The sequence below is a fragment of the Stenella coeruleoalba genome (genome assembly GCF_951394435.1).
Source record: "Stenella coeruleoalba genome assembly, chromosome: 10".
Taxonomy (NCBI): domain Eukaryota; kingdom Metazoa; phylum Chordata; class Mammalia; order Artiodactyla; family Delphinidae; genus Stenella; species Stenella coeruleoalba.
Genome location: NC_137156.1, coordinates 61,242,028 through 61,259,797, shown reverse-complemented (window position 1 = coordinate 61,259,797; position 17,770 = coordinate 61,242,028). Strand labels below are relative to the sequence as shown.

Below are 17,770 nucleotides of genomic sequence, written 5' to 3'. Positions count from 1 at the left end.
CCCTCTAGGAGGTACTACAGTTTGTGGCTAGTGTGTCAGTCCCTCCTCAAGGGTACAAGTGGTACCTTATTCTTATGCATGAGGCAAAGTTCATTAAAGGCATTTGATCAATGTTGACAAAAGGACTAGATGAGAACTTGAGGCATGAGAGTGCAAGGGTGGTTGACTTATGGTGTAGAGCAGTCCCCTCTGCCCCATTTTAAACTTCATTTTAAGGAAATGATTTTGAAACTGGACTCCATTATTATCCTACCACTATAAAGACCCACAAGCAAACACGACAGAAGCCCCACCCTTCTGCCTCAGGGACATAAGAATATGCTTGGCAACAGGCAGAGCTGAGACCAGGTGAGCAGAAGGATAGAGGGAGATTAAAGCCACTCCAGGCCATATATTAAAGTCAATCAATAGCCATAAACTATTAAAAGAAATATCTAAATCTACACGCGTATATATGTTGATAGGTAATTTCTTTCAATAGCACCATGAAACTAAACTCTAGCATTTACTAGCTGATAAAACGTCACCTCAGTTTTCCAATTAATCCATGTAAGTCATCCAAGTGGCTTACTGACATGAATCTTAACTGATACATAGTTACTTCAGGCAGGTAAATGGCATTTGGAAGCTAAAGAATGTGCAGGAAGAGTGGAATAAGGAAGAGGATGACAAACTGGAACAAGGCAGAGAAGGTGAGAAAGAAACAATGTTGAAGGTAACAGTTGAGAACAACCCATTAGGGTGAAATAAGGCAGCAACCTGTACCAGCATGTTTGTCTTGCTCTGTGTGGGAATTGGTGACCTCTCTCTGAGTGGCAGCCTGTGAGGCATCTTCAAGAACTTTACAGAGAGAGGATATCTCCAGGTGACAGTGGGAGCACAGAAAGAAAATAGGCTTATGAGTGAGACCCTTTTGGGGGATCCCCAGAGATGATGGGCACACTGAACACCTGCTTGTGTGGGGGTTGAATCTCTTGGCTCAGGAGTTTGCTGATTCAGAACAACTTGAGAGTTGGAGACCAGAGTTAAGAAATTGGTCTGCTTGAGGCATTGGAAAGCATTGGAAATTTAACGCACTGACTTACAATGATCGCTGTGGATAAAGCATGGTAGAGTAAAGAGAAGGCAATGGTCTGGCTTCCCTTTGTGCACTTCTCTCCATTCCAACAATTTTTGAAGAGTCTATACTTTTGTGGCTAGCTCTGTATACTCTTTCTCCTCACATCTTTTGGCACACCCTGATGTGAATGAAGATGCCTCCCCAACCAGGTGAGGTCCGCACTCATTTAGTATTGGGATTATTGTATTCCTATTCCTGTTTCTGAAAAGCTCATACCTCTGGCCACATGGTATAATTCATATTGTTTTTCTGACCTGAAAAACTAAGCTTGGAGGGGTGTGTACATGAATAATTTGCCCAGGGCCAGGTAAGTGCTGCACAGCTGATGCAGCCCAAGTCTGACTGTGATGTTTATGAAATTCCTACTATTCCCATCTGCCATCTTTCCTTTTGGACAATTTTTTTTACTATGCAAAAACTTCAGACAATTTCAGAGAGTATACAGCTCTTCTAGAGCCCTACTTCTTGAAACCCCTTAGGTATCCATGAACATGTTTCAATTCAGTGGATGTCAGTGCAGGCATGTCTGGCTCTGAGTTCCTAAACTTTCTGCTGTACCACCCTGATGTCTTCTCTTCCAAACTTTTAAAGTATTATACTTTTTTACCTTTACCTGAGGGTCTTACACTAGTCAAAGGAACCAGCAAAATGTTAGAGACTATATATTTGATAGAACTTAGAGCCACAAAGCAGAAGCCTTGTCAGAAAGAAATCTGCAATGTCCAGGATGGGTTTCCACCCTCTGCCATGATGCTGGGACAGGATGAAAGTGGTCTGTGCTGTAGGGTCAGAGTTCCACTGCAGGCCATGGAATCTGGCCCACCCTGTGTTGGGCTCATGCCGGGTCATCCACATCCTGCTTCTTCCTAATCCCCCTTGTTTTGGGAGTTCTGTGTTCATCTGCTTCCGTACGTTGCAGGCTCCTGTCTTATTAATCCACCTCTGTGACCCATAGTACCTGACACAGTGCTATGAGAAAGCCAGTATCAAGTCAATATTTGTTCAATGCATGAAATAACACTTGTTTATGTCTCAGAATTCATTTTACCATCAGGTGTTATTTCTATAATTAATTATGTTCATTCTCTGGCTTCGTTGGCCAATACACCCTCTCTTTGTTCATGGCTCCAATGTCAAAGCAGATGCATGAAATTAATAAGCTAGAACAATCATGGTTTTCAAAGTGATACAGATGAGAGTATTAAAACATAGAAAATAGGCTTCATAGGCAGGTGATCTAAAACAATGTGATTTGACTTCATGGGCATCAAAATGAAATATTTCGTGACGGGATCATAGCAGCGTGGCTCCTCACAGCTAATGGCCCAGGTTTGAGTATGCCAGTGGTGTTGGACACATGTCATACTCATCTGCTGAGTATCTTGACTATATTTTGCAACACAGTATGTGTAATATCGTGTAATACTTTGCAAATCTCCTTTGTAATTGAGTCTATAGCGGCGAAACAGACATTAAACAAAATATACTAAAATGTAAATATAATGCACATACACACATTTATAATTAGAAATTGTGAAATGTTTGTCAAGGAGAAAACTTAAGTGCTATGAGAGAGAATCACAGCGAGACTTAGTTTACTCTGAAGGATGAGGGAAGGCCTTTCATGGTGAAGTGGCGGAGAGTGAATGGACTTGGGCTGAGTGGATATTGGCAAGAGGAGCTTTCAAGAAGAGAGATGATATGGAAAAGCCTCAGAAAAGGCAAGAACATGGCATTTTCAAAGAATAGCAAGAAACTGAAGAGGCGGTGTGGTTAGAGCATCAGGGGAGGGGGTGTGTTTGGAGGCTCACAGGCCATGTGGGCTCCTATTATATCTTGAGAAAAACCGAAATCTGTGAACGTATGTTAAGCAGGTGGGTGACCCAATCAGATTTTCATTTTTTAAAGGTCCTCCTTTGCTGTAGTTTAGAGATGGAGATCCGGGAAGACAAAGAAGTGTCTTCAGTTTAGAAAGATGCCATTGCCCTGGTCCCAGGGGAGATGAGACTGGGTTGGACTGGGGGTGGGGGGGGTGACGGCAAAGATGGAGACAAGTAGATGGATGCCAGATATTTTCTATTTAGGATCTAGAAAGTGTAGAACCTGGGTTGACTATGCTACATAAGGAAAGGCGACCTTCTGCACATGCTGGTAAGGTATGTAGGTAACCTAATGTAACTCATTGCCCATGACAGGATGGAGTAGTCAGGGTCCTCCAGAGGAACAGGACCAGTAGGGGTGTGTGTGTGTGTGTGTGTGTGTGTGTGTGTGTGTGGAGAAGGAGAGAGATTTTAAGGAAGAGACTCACATAATTGTAGGGGCTTGGTAAATCGAAAATCTGCAGGGTGGGCTGGCAGGCTGGAGACCCAGAGTTGCAGCTCAAGTCCAAAGGCAGTTTGCTGGCAGAATTCCCTCTCCTCTGGGGGGGGCCAGTCTTTTTGTTAAAAATCCAACTGATTAACATATACATACTACTATATATAAAACAGATAATCAACAAGGACCTACTGTATAGCACAGGGAACTTTACTCAATACTATGTAATAACCTATATGGGAAAAGAATCTGAAAAATCATAGATAAATGTATACGTATAACTGAATCACTTTGCTGTACACCTGAAACTAACACAACATTGTAAATCAACTATAGTCCAATATAAAATAAAAATTTTTTTAAATCTAACTGGATGAAGCCCACCCACATTACCAAAGGTAATCTGCATTACCCAAAGGTTAGTGATTCAGATGTTCTAAAAAATACTTTGACAGCAACATCAAGACATGTTTTTGTTTAATGTCTGAAACATTTATATTAACATATTTCTAAACAAATAACCCAAAGAAAGTTTAGTATTAGTTTTGTTTGTTTGTTTGTACTGCCGGTTCTTATCAGTCATCAATTTTATACACATCAGTGTATACATGTCAATCCCAATCGCCCAATTCAGCACACCACCATCCCCACCCCACTGCAGTTTTCTCCCCTTGGTGTCCATATGTCTGTTCTCTACATCTGTGTCTCAACTTCTGCCCTGCAAACCGGCTCATCTGTACCATTTTCTAGGTTCCAAATACATGCGTTAATATACGATATTTGTTTTTCTCTTTCCGACTTACTTCACTCTGTATGACAGTCTCTAGATCCGTCCACGATCAAGACATGTTTGACCAAATATCTGGGTACCCTGTGACCCAGCCAAGTTGACCTCTAACATTAACCATCACACAGGTTTTCAAAAATGCCATTTTAGACTTCTCCAGCTCTCCCTGCTCAGTTTAGCCCTCTGGAGGGCCTTCAGGTAGAGTTCTCATGCTCCCTGTTATTTGTCCTCCATGATTCTGTCCCTTTTTATGCCTGAACCACCTTGCATTTAGACCATTATACGGCACCAGGTAGCATCTCCATATATGTTTATTTAATAAAGGACCACATAAATTATGTAGGATTCATTTATGAAAGCAAAAGATAGAAATTTCAACAAGGGAAGAATTTATTCGGTAAAAATTGTAAAGCAATGGGTGAATTTAGATGTAGGCTTCAGGACACCCATTTTAACATATTATTAAAATTAAAATGTATAACTGAAGCCTCTGAAGGCCATTAACCTAATATTGTCTCTCTTTCCCAAATGGTCTTTTGTGTATTCAACTTCAGACCCTGTTCTCTGGCTTAGCCAGGCTTTAGGTCCCCACTTTGGCCCCAGTTTTCTCTCCAGGTCAACAGGATAGTGTGGTAGGAAGGGGGTGGCAGGGTGGGGGCAACGGACTGTAACTGTGACTCCAGAATCAAGAGGCGTCTCAGACACAGAGGAGTGTGTGCTGGAAGGCAGAGCTGGGGAGAGGGCTCTTCAGTGATGTTGGTACTTACAGCAGGACCCTGCGGGACACCTGACATCACAGGTCTCCATGTGGATATTCAACCTCAGGAGGCCTGACAGTTCCAAAGCCAGAAAACACACTTATTCCAAGTGTGTTATTATTAAAGGAATGAGAAGTATACAGAATTTCGGGTTCTCTGTGGTCAGTTTTGCCTCTCGTCTTCTCATTCCCTTGTGTCCAGAGAGGACCAGGCCACCTTAGGGATGCATCCGGCAGAGACTCCACTGAGTCAGTCTGCTTCCTGAGCATTTTCCCTCTCCTTGCTTGAAGCTCCTCCTGCCTGCCCTTGCCGCAGGGCTGGGGTGGGATGGCAGGACTCCTTGTTGGGAAAGCCAAGGCAAATGGAAGGGCAGGGAGGGGGAAGAAGTAGCAGCATAGGGGTTCCTTGCTGGAGTAAAGTTTCCAGCAGTGTCGAGAGCTATGTCAGGCGGACAGGGAGCTCAGAGCTGCATAGCCCCAATGTGGAGCTGGCCAGACCCTGCTGCTACTGAGGGTCTGTCCTAGGCAGGGTCACCACGGAGGAGCGATGGCTTGGGACTTCCTGAGCAGCCCGACTGAGAAGCAATCTGAGATGGGCTTCAAGGGGACATAGGTCTTCTGGATGGACAGGGCTGTCTCCTGGGATCAGAAATCCCTTAAATCACTGGATATGCCATGTCCTAGAAAAACCATTTCTCAATGGTCCCATTAAATGGTCATACTGATGCTACGAATATCATTACAATGTTTTTTAAAAAAAAAAAGAACAGTGATTTATTACATGCCCATGATGTACAGGTGCTATGAGTGTGTATTTCTAGTCCTTCCAACAATTCTGTGAGGTGAACATTATTGGCCCCATATTACAGATGAGTAAAACTGAAGTCAGAGAACTGAAATACCAGGTCAGGATTCTCTCCCAGGCTTCCCAATGCCAGACCTGTGCTCTTCATGCAGCACTTTCTCAATAAAGATGATTTTTCCTTTTTCCATCCAAGGGAGGATAAACGTAGGAAAAGGAATGCTGTCCTGGGAACTAGGAAGTAAGGACAGCAAAAGAGAGAGTCCTAGGAAGATGGCTAGCCATTCAAGGGCAAGCCAATCAGGGGAGCTATATATCCAGACAGGGAAAGGCCAGTGGGAATGGGGCAGTACTGGCTGTTTTGAAGCACAGAGCCGGGAGATTTCTGGGAATTCTGCTGGACAGCAAGGCCAAGGAGAAAGAGCAGTGCCAAGACGTGAGGCATTTGGCCACCAGGAACTCATGGAAAGCTGGCCCTGGGAAGTGGCCACCAAGGTGACAGCAGAGCTTCCTCTGGCGTCCAGTGCCTGGAGGGGAGGAGAAAGGGCAGAGGAACGCTGGGCCTCCCCAGAAATTCTAGAAGGAAGGAGTCATAGAGGGGACAAGTAGCAGTGACCAGTTATAGACCTCACAGTCCTGTGAAATGAGGGCTCCTGATAGACAGGCCTCTGTGCTTCCCATGGTTCCAAGAGAAGGACAGAGCAGCCCCTAGTGAGCCAGTGAGCTAGGAGGCATCAGAAGCACTTGCAAAGAAAGTTGCCCTACAACTGGGTCAGTTTTAGACCATCCTCACACCCAGCCCCGCTCTGTGGTGGGTTTAGCGTGTTTCTATATACAATGCTGTGCTTTGCATTGGTTCGCCAGCTCAGTGTGGCAGCTTCAAGTTGACATTCCTCCCCTGGCCCTGCCACCACTTTGGGGATAAATGATCTTCGTTATAGACTGCTTGTGTCATCCTGCTTTCCTTTCCATTCCATCTTGCTCAGAACCCTGCCACTCTCTGCCTCATCACTCAGTCTCCCCTTTCCATCCTTACTTTGCTCTCACTCTACTTGACACTTGCCCTGCTCTCCTTTCTCAGAATCAGGTCTATCGGTGTATAAGAGAAAACCCCAAAATAACAATAGATAAACAGTGCTGGAACAGGATAGAATTTATTTCTCTTTCACATAGAAGAAATTCAGGGGGTGGGTTCAGGACTAGTGTGGCAGCTCCCCCACATCACTGAGGACCCAAGAGCCTTTGTTTTTGATCCACACAGTTCCCAAGGTCAAATCATAGATCGGGTTAGCAGCTAGAGCTCATGCCATCATGAACACAGAATGAGATGGGGGAGGAAAAGCAGAAAGACAAAAGGGAACCCCTTCTGGCAGAGTGAGCTCCCTGTAAGCACCCTATGTAACACACCTCCCTTCCACTTTTATCTCATGGGCCAGAACTTAGTCACATGGCTGCATGTAGCTGCAAGGGATGCTGGGAAGCCTGGTCTTGATTCTGGGAGGCAATGGCTCAGCTCAAACTCAGTGTTCTGTCAATGAGGAAGGAGAGAAGAATGGGTATCTTCCCTCCCCTCCCTCTGTCCTTCCTCCTCTGCAATGACCAGGCATCAATCATGGATTGGGTTTTCCTTCTGGGTTCAGTGTCTTAGGCTGCCTGAGAATGGAAGAAAATTAACACATTTCTGACCTTAACATAGCAACAAGATCATAGCCAGGCTTTGAGCTTATTCTTCTTCTCACAGGGACAGTGTCACTTCCCACCGTGTTTGCCCAAGCCTTCTGTGTGGACCCAGACACCTGCCTTGTGATTACACCCAGGCGAGGCAAAGCACCGCAGCAGCTGAAGGCGGATGCAGTTTCTGTCCTGAGTTCTTTCCCTTTTTTGTTTAATGGTTTCATGAACCAACCTTTACTGACAGAATCAGAAGCAGGAAAGTAGAAATCCTGGGGCATATGGAAGATAAAAAATCCCCAGTCCAACTTTAGAAGCTCTTTTAGGCAAAAAAAAAAAAACACAATTAAATACATAAAATGAGAACGCTCAAAAGCTACAGCCTCAAGGCATCCTCATTCAGTGACTTTTAATCTAAGTGAAGGAACCATCTGAAAAATAAAACCTCAGGCCAGTTCCTAGTATGTAAAGACATAAAAGCACTTTTTAATTTCCATAAATTTACTTCACATTCAAATGTATAACTATTTACTTATAAATCCCATGAGTTAAATAATGAAATGAAGCCATATTAATGAGCAAAATTATTTGAAATCAGAACTTATAGATGTGGTCTTGTAACAATGTTAATATCCAGTTTACTTTGTATATATTTTTTCATACGTATTTCGTAATATGATGGGGATCTAGAGACACATGGATTGGTAGTTATACATGGTCACCCTATTTCCGGTTTGTCTCACAACTTTAGTTATGTTTCTCTGTCCAGTGTAAACAGCAGCAACAGCTTTCTTGTGAATCTGCCCAGCACACAGTGGTCAGTGACCCTGGTCAGCTCAGGTTAACCTACTGCTGGCTTCAAAATATTAAAATATATACATACTGTTGCTGAAAGTGGGGTTTGGCTGCTTACCGCTCAAAAGCCAAAAAAGAGGCACAGCTGGTGGAAAGAAGTTTGCTTTATTTCAGAGGCTGGCAAAGGGGGGGGGGTGCGGACTCATGTGGCAGCTTATGTCATGGCTACAGTCTGGTCATCGTGTAGTTAACATCTTCCACCGGGTGGAGTTTTCAGTATCTATAAAACAGCTCAAAGGATATGGCTTTGAATATTATCTATAGCCCTTGAGGAGGAAATAAATGTCCTTGACTTTGCTTAATGACAAAACTGTTATTATTGAGTCTTGTTTGACCGCTTTCCTTTGCTTCTGCATTTTATCACTTCTCTGATTAAACTTATTCTTTGGCTAAAGTTTTTCCATAGACAAAAGGCAGGTGGAAAACATGTGGGGGAAGGACCATAGGGTCCCACTCCATTTCAAACCCACCTTTTCTTTGATATTCCTCAATCTTGAGGAGGGACAGGTACAGAACCAGAAAGGGAGTTTTGGATAGAGAGGTTAATCATAAACTTGGCAGGGGACCTTGGTTTTAGTTTCATTTCTCTTCCAATTTTCCCCAAATCTTTGAGGGAATGGGGCAACAACCGCCGTGGCTACTTCCTGCTGAAGTGGGGCATAGTCCTGCCTAATTTGGGGAATGGACATAGAGTTGTAAATAATCTTGAGTTACAAGGTTAGCATCAATATTTTGTATTGTGTAAACATTACCTCTCTCTTTGATTACTTTGTCATAGTACTTGGACAGACATTTGAAAACTAGCAGACATATTACAATGAGGATAATAATCAAAATGCATCCTTGTATTATTCTCTGATTGTGTTTTTTTTTCCTTAGTGGTTAAAGCAGATGTACAATATATGTTTAATAGGCCAGAAACAGGCTGTTTTGGTTAACCTAAAGTTTAATTTAATCATGTATAAGCCAGGATGACTTCCCCATACCTCAATATGGGAAAATTTCTTCCACCATTTTCCCTTTCTAATAGCAAATCTTTCCATGAGAGCATTGATAATCAATGTATTTTTCCAACATTGCCAGAGTGGCTCAGTTGCCAGCTCTGGGTCTATTCACGTCCCTTGGTGCTAGGCCTACTTTTTGTTTATATATTGGCCTAATTATTCACATTGGGAGAAAACTAATCAGACATAACAAACCAGTACAGAGGTATGCTGATGGGGAAACATTTTATAGCCTATACATTTTATCAATTATACCCAGTTGTCACACAAACATTGTACATGTGCTTCAAGCACATGTACTATAAAGCCAGCAAGTCTTAAAGCCAGCAAGTACACATCATAAGTAGTTAAGTTATACTCTGTGACAACTTCACTAGACAATTTATAACTAGAAGTATGACTGAAACATAATGCCAGAACATACTCAAATTTTAGAAACTTCATATAACTTCTAGAACACTTATATTAATGATATTTATATAACCTAAGAATGTTTATCATTATTATTTGACAATGTTTTCTGTATAATTTAACATACCAAATAATCCTAATTTGTTTAGAAAAATTTTGTTCTCTTAACAGAGAGAAAACCAAACTCAGTCTTGCATCAGCTTACTATTAATAACAAAATTCATTTATCTAATTAAATTCGATCTAATCTTTATCTTAACAACGTACAAAATTCTTTTCTCGAAATTCATTTTTTTTTTTACAAACTTTTATCACTTTCTTTCTCCTTTTTTTCCCATCCAGAAACAACCAGCTTTAGGACAAAATTAATCCTCCTTCTATCCCTCAGCAAAAATATTTTCATTTTTCTATACCTTCTCTCACCGACAACACATATCCTACTTGCTTTACACACTGAAATGCTTCCCTTATCATTTTTACATATTACAATTTTTAACCTTTAAAAGACCTTAACAACACCAAGAAACAAGTCATTGAACTGTTTGTTATATCAGCATTTTCTTATTGGCAAACTTAAGGACATATTCCATAACCTCTAAAAACATACATTTTTCTCACAGCACAGTTTCTCTTTAATGTGGCACAAGATGCGTGTTTAATGAACCCAAACATCTTTTTTTTAATTAATTTTTATTGTAGTTGCTTTACAATGTTGTGTTAGTTTCTGTTGTACAGCAAAGTGAATCAGCTATACGTATACATATATCCCCTCTTTTTTGGATTTCCTTCCCATTTAGGTCACCACAGAGCATTGAATAGAGTTCCCTGTGCTGTACAGTAGGTTCTCATTAGTTATCTGTTTTATACAAAGTACTGTACATATGTCAATCCCAGTCTCCCAATTCATCCCACCCTCCCTTACCCCCTTGGTATCCATATGTCTGTTCTCTATGTCTGTGTCTCTCTTTCTGCTTTGCAAATAAGTGATGAACCCAAACATCTTTTGAAGTTCTACTAATTAACCCAAGGCTGAAGTGTCAGGCAGAATGGGTTGTGTATGCATTTCAAGGACATGATAAGAGTTAACTTCAAGCTTTCTCCTAGGCATATTTTTGTTCTCTCAGGGTCAGAATTCTGAAAACAGTATTTTTATCAAGCTAGCTTTCTCTAACTGCATATGCAAAAAGAACCAGTTTTGGAGTTTCAAAAGAGTTTCATCTTAACCAGTTTTCTCTGAAGAATACTGTTAGCTACACTGTGTTAAAAAAAAATCATCTTTCTTTTTCTTAGTCATAGGTTCATAGCTAAAATTTTTCTTACTGAATTGAACCTGAATCTCCCATTTTACAAAAGGCAATGAGAATACCAATCACACAAATGGAATACACATTCACACACCAAAAGACAGAACTGTCACAAATCCTCCAAGACGATAACCGATATGGAGTCCCAAACAAACATTTCCCCAACACAAAGGGTCCTCAACGTCAGACACACATCGGAACCAACTGGCAAAATGCCCAAATAGCACCTCATGCTCACAGTTGATCTCAACTCTCAAATGCCCAAATAGCACTTCATGCTCAAAAGAGAAGTTTGCCCAGGTGCACGCCGGTAGCCTTAGTCTTGGAGCTCGTCAGCTCTTTCTGATGCACGTTTCTGTTCCACCAAGGAAAAAGCCTATGCTGGCAGTCAGTGCCCAGCATGGAAGAAACAGGGAGAATCCCCGAAACAAATGATTTCAGCACCTACTAGGAACATCCCCGCAAGTCCCCTCTCAGGATCAGCTAGCCACAAGCAGGGGGCTCATCACAACCATCCCGGCATGTCGTCATGGCCGGCGGCTCTACTCAGGAAAACCCCGGGGAGCCAGATACAACGAGAGCATGGCCTCACGTTGGGAGCCAAAATCTGTTACGAAAAGTGGGACTAGGTGCTTGCCACTCAAAAGTCAATAAAGGGCTTCCCTGGTGGCGCAGTGGTTAAGAATCCGCCTGCCAATGCAGGGGACACGGGTTCAAGCCCTGGTCCGGGAAGATTCCACATGCCGTGGAGCAACTAAGCCCGTGCGCCACAACTACTGAGCCTGCGCTCTAGAGCCCGCAAACCACAACTACTGAGCCCACGAGCCACAACTACTGAAGCCCGTGCACCTAGAGCCCGAGCTCCGCAACAAGAGAAGCCACCGCGATGAGAAGCCTGCGCACCACAATGAAGAGTAGCCCCCGCTCGCCGCAACTAGAGAAAGCCCGCGCACATCAACACAGACCCAACACAGCCAAAAATAAAATAAAATAAAATAAATTAATTTTTTAAAAAGTCAATAAAGAGGCAAGGTTGGTGGAAAGGAAAGCTTGCTTTATTTTGTATTATTTATTTTGTATCTAGAACATTCTCGGTCGGCCTCTTTTATTCTCAGCTCCCACACCTCCATTCCTCTTGGGCTACTGCTTAAGTGAGGTCATTCATAGCGGTTAAATGGAGGGTCTGTTCTGTTTCATGCACTATGGCTAATTTGAGGAGGTGGGAAATATGATTGCCCTTCCTACTTTCCTGAGTTGTGAAGGTAGTGATTGAATAACTGCTTTGTGAAAACCCAGCAGGGAAAGCAGATCTAGCTGTTTGCAGGTGAGAGGGACGATGCTGGAAGGTAAGTGAGCTGGGATGGTAATCAGCTACAGCTGGAGATGTCCCGCCCAGACATTTCCCATCTGATTTGATGAGCCTACCACCGTGGAGGTGTGATCCCTCTTGCAGGCTAGATGCCCTTTGGGTTTTCTTTTTCACGTGCTCCTGGCCAGCCTGGGCTTGTAATGAAACTCTGATACACTGTGATATTGATGTGAGTCCACAGGGTGAAGGTCCCAGCTTCTCTGGTGACCTGGCCATTCTTCTTTTCAAGGAAAGAATTATAATGCCTCTAGGGTGCCCTCATTTGTATTTTGATACCTCTCTCTGCTCAAGGTCAAGATGGATGTGTGTCTGATTTCACCATCTTCCCTCCAGATCCCAAATATAACTAAACTTCTTCCATAGTCTATTTTAGAAGTGGCAGGTTGTGGGAATTCCTTCGTTTTATGAAACATGGAGCTTACTGTCTGTTTCCATTCTTTTTACTTAAACTTCAGTGGATTCCATAGAGGTGATTTACGTAAATGTGCATTCATTTTACCACCTTTTTTTCTGAATTGTGATGGTAAATTCCTTCGTAGATTAGAGGTTGAACATGTTAAATATAAACTATGACTCTCTTTAGTGACCCCCAAATTTTTCAGTATCATTATTCTTCTTACATAGTGATGGTAACCAGCAAAAATGTTTCAATATACAGAAAGGTTTTAACCATCCCAACCCTCACCCCCTTGAGCCATCAGGAGCAGAGCCAGCGCCCCTCACCCTCTCCCCAGCATCCATTGTTTATTAAGCTGTCTGAAGAAATTCAGGTTGATGGAGCTCCCATAACTCCTTACAGACAATGCTCATATGAAACATGATGCTCTGGTTTATGGGACTAAAGGGACCGTCCAAAGTTCTGGTTTAAAATGGTCTGCTTCCTTTCAGAGCTGGTAATCACATTGTATTTGGTGTGTGTCTATTAACTTCACCATCCAGAGGGAATCTTTAAGTGTTTATTTTCTGTACTGTGACACAGTGAACTCTATTAACCTTGAATGAATTTTGATAACACCATCAGGGGGCAGCAAAACGATTCTGCCTGAAATTACACAGTGAGAGAGTGATATTACCCATGACAGATTAAAAGCAAAACATACTTTTAAATTATTATGACTATTATTATTCCTATCAGTTGGGTTCACCCTCTGGAGCCTTGCTCTTAACATTTATAACATTACCGGCAGAGTCATTCCGTGATTGATCCACTACCTCACCTCCTGCTCACCCTGCAGTCCACAGCAGTAGCTCCTGCCTCACTCCCCCTACCCCCCTCACAGTGAAATTGCTTTTTTCAGGGCCACCTGTGACCTCCCTGTTGCCAAATCCAGTGGACACTTCTCTGCCTTCACGGCAGACACAGTCAGCCATTCTCTCTCTGAAACACCTTCTTCCTTTGGTGTCTTTCTCAGTCTCTTTGTCTGGCTTCGCCTCTTCAAGTTTCAGCCTGAGTTTAAACATTTGGGGTTTCCCTGGCTTGTTTCTATGCTCTCTTATTTTCCCCTTGCTGCCCTCTCTTCCCTAGGGTGACTCATCCATTCCTATATTTATGGAGGTGTGTCTGAAGATAATTCCCAAACTTACACAGTTGGCCCAGATCCCTCCTCTGAGATGCACAAACACCTATCAATTGTCCACATGGCAAATCCCTTTAGATGCCTCATAGTTTTCAGTAAAACTTGCTTCTACTATCACAGTCTTCCCTTGCTCCATAAACCGCTTCACTCCCCACAAAAGCTGTAAACCTGAGAATGGTTCTTGGTTCATTCTTTCCCTCTGCTCCCATGTCAGATCCTTCAGCAGGTGTGCCATGCATCTGTCCACTCCTCTCCATCTCCTCTGCTCCTACCCTGGTCCAAACCTCAGCCAGCTACTTAGATGAGTGCACTGCTCTCCAGGCTTCCACACATGGCCCCCTAGAAGTTGGCCTTAATGTAACAGCAGGTGCTATTACAACGGAAATTGGATCCTGCTCTGTTTCTGCTCACCGGCCTCAATAACTTCCCACTGAATGTAGGATAAGATCCAAACTCCTTTCCAGGACCTGTGTCTTGTCTTCCCTCCCCTTTCCCCAACATTAAGCTCTTTTCCTCTGCTGTTCTCTCTGCCTCTTATGCTATTTTTTTTTCCTATTGGGCTAGCCCCTTCTCAACCTGTAGTCTCAACTTAAATGTCACCTCCCCAAAGAAGACTTCTGTCACCACCCAGTCTAAAGTAGGTTGCCATGTCATTCTCAGTCTAAGTGCCCTGATTATTCTGTAATAGAATGCCTTACAACTTATAATTGTTTTATATTTTATTTAGTTTGTAATCATTTGAATCCCCACTTTAATACATGTTTCATGAAGAGGAGGGACCATGTCCTGTTTTCTTTTTATCCCTAGCACCTGGAATAGTAAGTACTCAGTGAGTGTGAACTGAGTGAATAATTGGCAATCTAGACAACAGTGCCTGTGACCATGGAGTGGTGGCTCACAGCTATGGGCTAGAATTACTGTCTCTTTGATAGCAAACAAGTGACATATATGCCATCACTGTCCCTGCTACACCTATGGCAGACACAGCTAACTTATGACACTCTAGCCCCATTGAGCCTGCATACATTCTCAGCACATGGTGAGAATCAGAACCGGCATTGCAGTGGACCCAGAAACCATGAAATGTTGATAAGCTTTTCATATGTCAGTTGCAGAGTGATGTATCGGGAAGAGGCTAAACCAGATGTTAGATGACATTGCTAAAGACCAGACTAACCGTGTTCAACATCATTACTCACTTGGGAAATGCAAGTCAAAACCACAATGAGATGCCACTTCACACCCACTAACACTCAGTGCTCAAGCAACAAATACATATTGAGCCTTTTTGCCCAGATACTATCACAAAACTTTCTTGACATAGAAACAAGTGTGATCAAATGTTATGGGTACTGAGACCACTGGATTTCTTGCTAATCAAAATGAAAAGTACTATTTGCTTATTGTTGATTTGCTCACTTAAAATCTCTGGAAACTCTGCGAAGTAGGAATTACTGTTGCCTCTCAGAAGGCAGAGGCAGAGGCTCAGAAAGGTTGGAGGGATCTTTGAGAAGTGATTGAGCTCAGCTCTACACCCCAGCCACTGACTCTAAGCCCATCACTCTTTCCCACATGGCTGACCATTTGGGGGCTTGGTCCTTCCCAGGACATTTCAGTGCAGGTACCTGGTCTTGCATAATTCTTGTTTGATTCTGCAGTTAGCCACTACAGGTTATCCTATACAATTCAGTGACCTCTCCCATGAGGTACTATAGGGCAGTAGAATCTGAGAAGTGAGAGATGGTTCACAAGAAGGGCATTCTATCCCTCTACTGAGCCTGTGGTTCAAAACACTCCATTTGCTTGGAACAAACTTTGGAGGAATTGGTACAGTTTTATCACTAGACTCTCAGTGAGTTTTTAAATGCCATTGGCATTTGCAGTCCTGTGTATCAGGAAACAAAACTCATAAAGCTCAAGTGATCTTGTGCATTGAGTTCACAGAGCTTTTTTTGATCCCTAAAGACTTTCCTTCCTGGGTGTTTTATCCTATTTAATTCAGTGTCTTTGAAATATCAATAGAAGAAGGTCAATTGCTGAGGCTGTTCTTATATTGTTTACAGAGGTCAGAGCCATTGATAACTTAGCTCACCTTCTATTCTAAATCCGAGGGACTGGATAACAACATCTTCATGTCTTAAGGAAAAAAACCTCTGTCCTGTTTCCCTGTATATATTTTGTTCAGCCAAGTATACATATACAATATTTTACCTTGTAGAATTATCAGCTGGCCTGATGTAGTCTCCCCTTCTAATGCTCAAGAAACAAATGAGCATCGGGCACCGCAGTGCAGAGCAGAAAGCCCTGTGCGTATACTGGCAGCCATGTAAGCCAGCTCAGGGGACCTGAAAGCTAAAGCTACAAACACTCTTTGAATTTTCATGGAAAGATGTTTATGATGTGTTGTTGTTAAGTGAAAAATTAGATTATAAAACCATATGTAGATTTCCCATTCTAGTAGCAGGCTGGGATGAGCTAGTGCAGCCCTTCTTTGTACTAAAAGCACCTAAAAATACTAATAAAATATAAGGTTTAATATAAGAAAGAGAAAATATTTGCCAATCATATATCCGATAAGGGACTTGTATCCAGAATATTATAAAGAACTCTTATAACACAATGATGAAAAAGAGAAATATTCTAATTTTAAAATGGGTAAAAGATTTGAATAGACTTTTCTCCAAAGACTACGTACAAATGGCTAGTAGGGAAATGCAAATCAAAAGCACAATTAGATACCACCTCAAACCCCCTAGGATGGCTATAATAAAAAAGGCAGAAAATAACAAGTGTTGGTGAGTATGCAGAAAAATCAGAACCCTCATATGTTGCTGGTGGGATGTAAGATGGAGCAGCGATTTGGAAAACACTCTGGGAGTTTCTTAAAAGTTTAAACATTTAGCATTACCATATGTCCCAGTAATTCCACTCCTGGGATTGAAAAGATACGTCCACACAAAAACTTATACATGAATGTCAATAGCGGCATTATTCAAAATAGCCAAAAAAGTAGAAAGAACCCAGATGTCTATCAGTCGATGAATGGATAAATAAAATATGGTACATCTGTAAATGGACTATTACTTGGCCATAAAAAGGAATGAAATTCTGATACATGCTGTCACATGGATGAACCTTAAACACATATGGTATGATTCCATTTATATTAAATGTCCAAATTCAAAGAAATAGAAATTAGATTAGTGGTTGGTAGAGGGTGGGAGGAGTAATAAGCAAGATGTAACACTCAGAAGCCATAGAAGAAAAGACTGACCAATTTAACGACAGAAAAATTAAATGCTTCTAAATGATGAAAGACACCAATAAGCAAAGTTGAAAAGACAAGTTCAAAATGAAAGAAAATATTTGCCACATACATCATAGATTCATCTGGGGTGAATTGCACAATCACAAAATGGATACAGAAACAAAAATTATTTTCTGTTATTCTTTGTGGGTGTGCATCTTTGAACAGGAAAAAACAACTCAAATTTGCCAAGGTAGAATAACTTGGTTACTTCCGGTCAGTTGTATCCTGGGTAACTCAGTGTGTTTGGGGTAGATCCTTGCCTCTTAGGGTTTCTCCTTTCCTCCTCAGAGTGTAGAGAAAAGTGCATGCAGTGTTGTGTTTTACATTACTATGACCAGTTGTGTGCCCAGAACATCCACAAGCTCTTTGGAAGAAGGGGGTTAACTTTTATCCAACTCTGAGTCACCAGTGTTTAGGATTAGCCCATCACCCAGAGAATCTTTATTGACTACATTGATTTGAAAGCTTTTAAAATCCCTGGTGCTTC

At 42.1% G+C, this 17,770-nt stretch overlaps 1 protein-coding gene and 1 long non-coding RNA gene across 3 annotated transcripts in view; one reads left to right on the top strand and one right to left on the bottom strand.

Moving 5' to 3' along the window:
- LOC307193359 overlaps window positions 1–17,770 on the bottom strand; it is a 263,564-nt gene that overhangs the window by 12,838 nt on the left and 232,956 nt on the right. The gene's annotated exons all lie outside the window — the stretch shown is intronic.
- MYRIP (myosin VIIA and Rab interacting protein) overlaps window positions 1–17,770 on the top strand; it is a 219,655-nt gene that overhangs the window by 88,082 nt on the left and 113,803 nt on the right. The window lies entirely within an intron of this gene.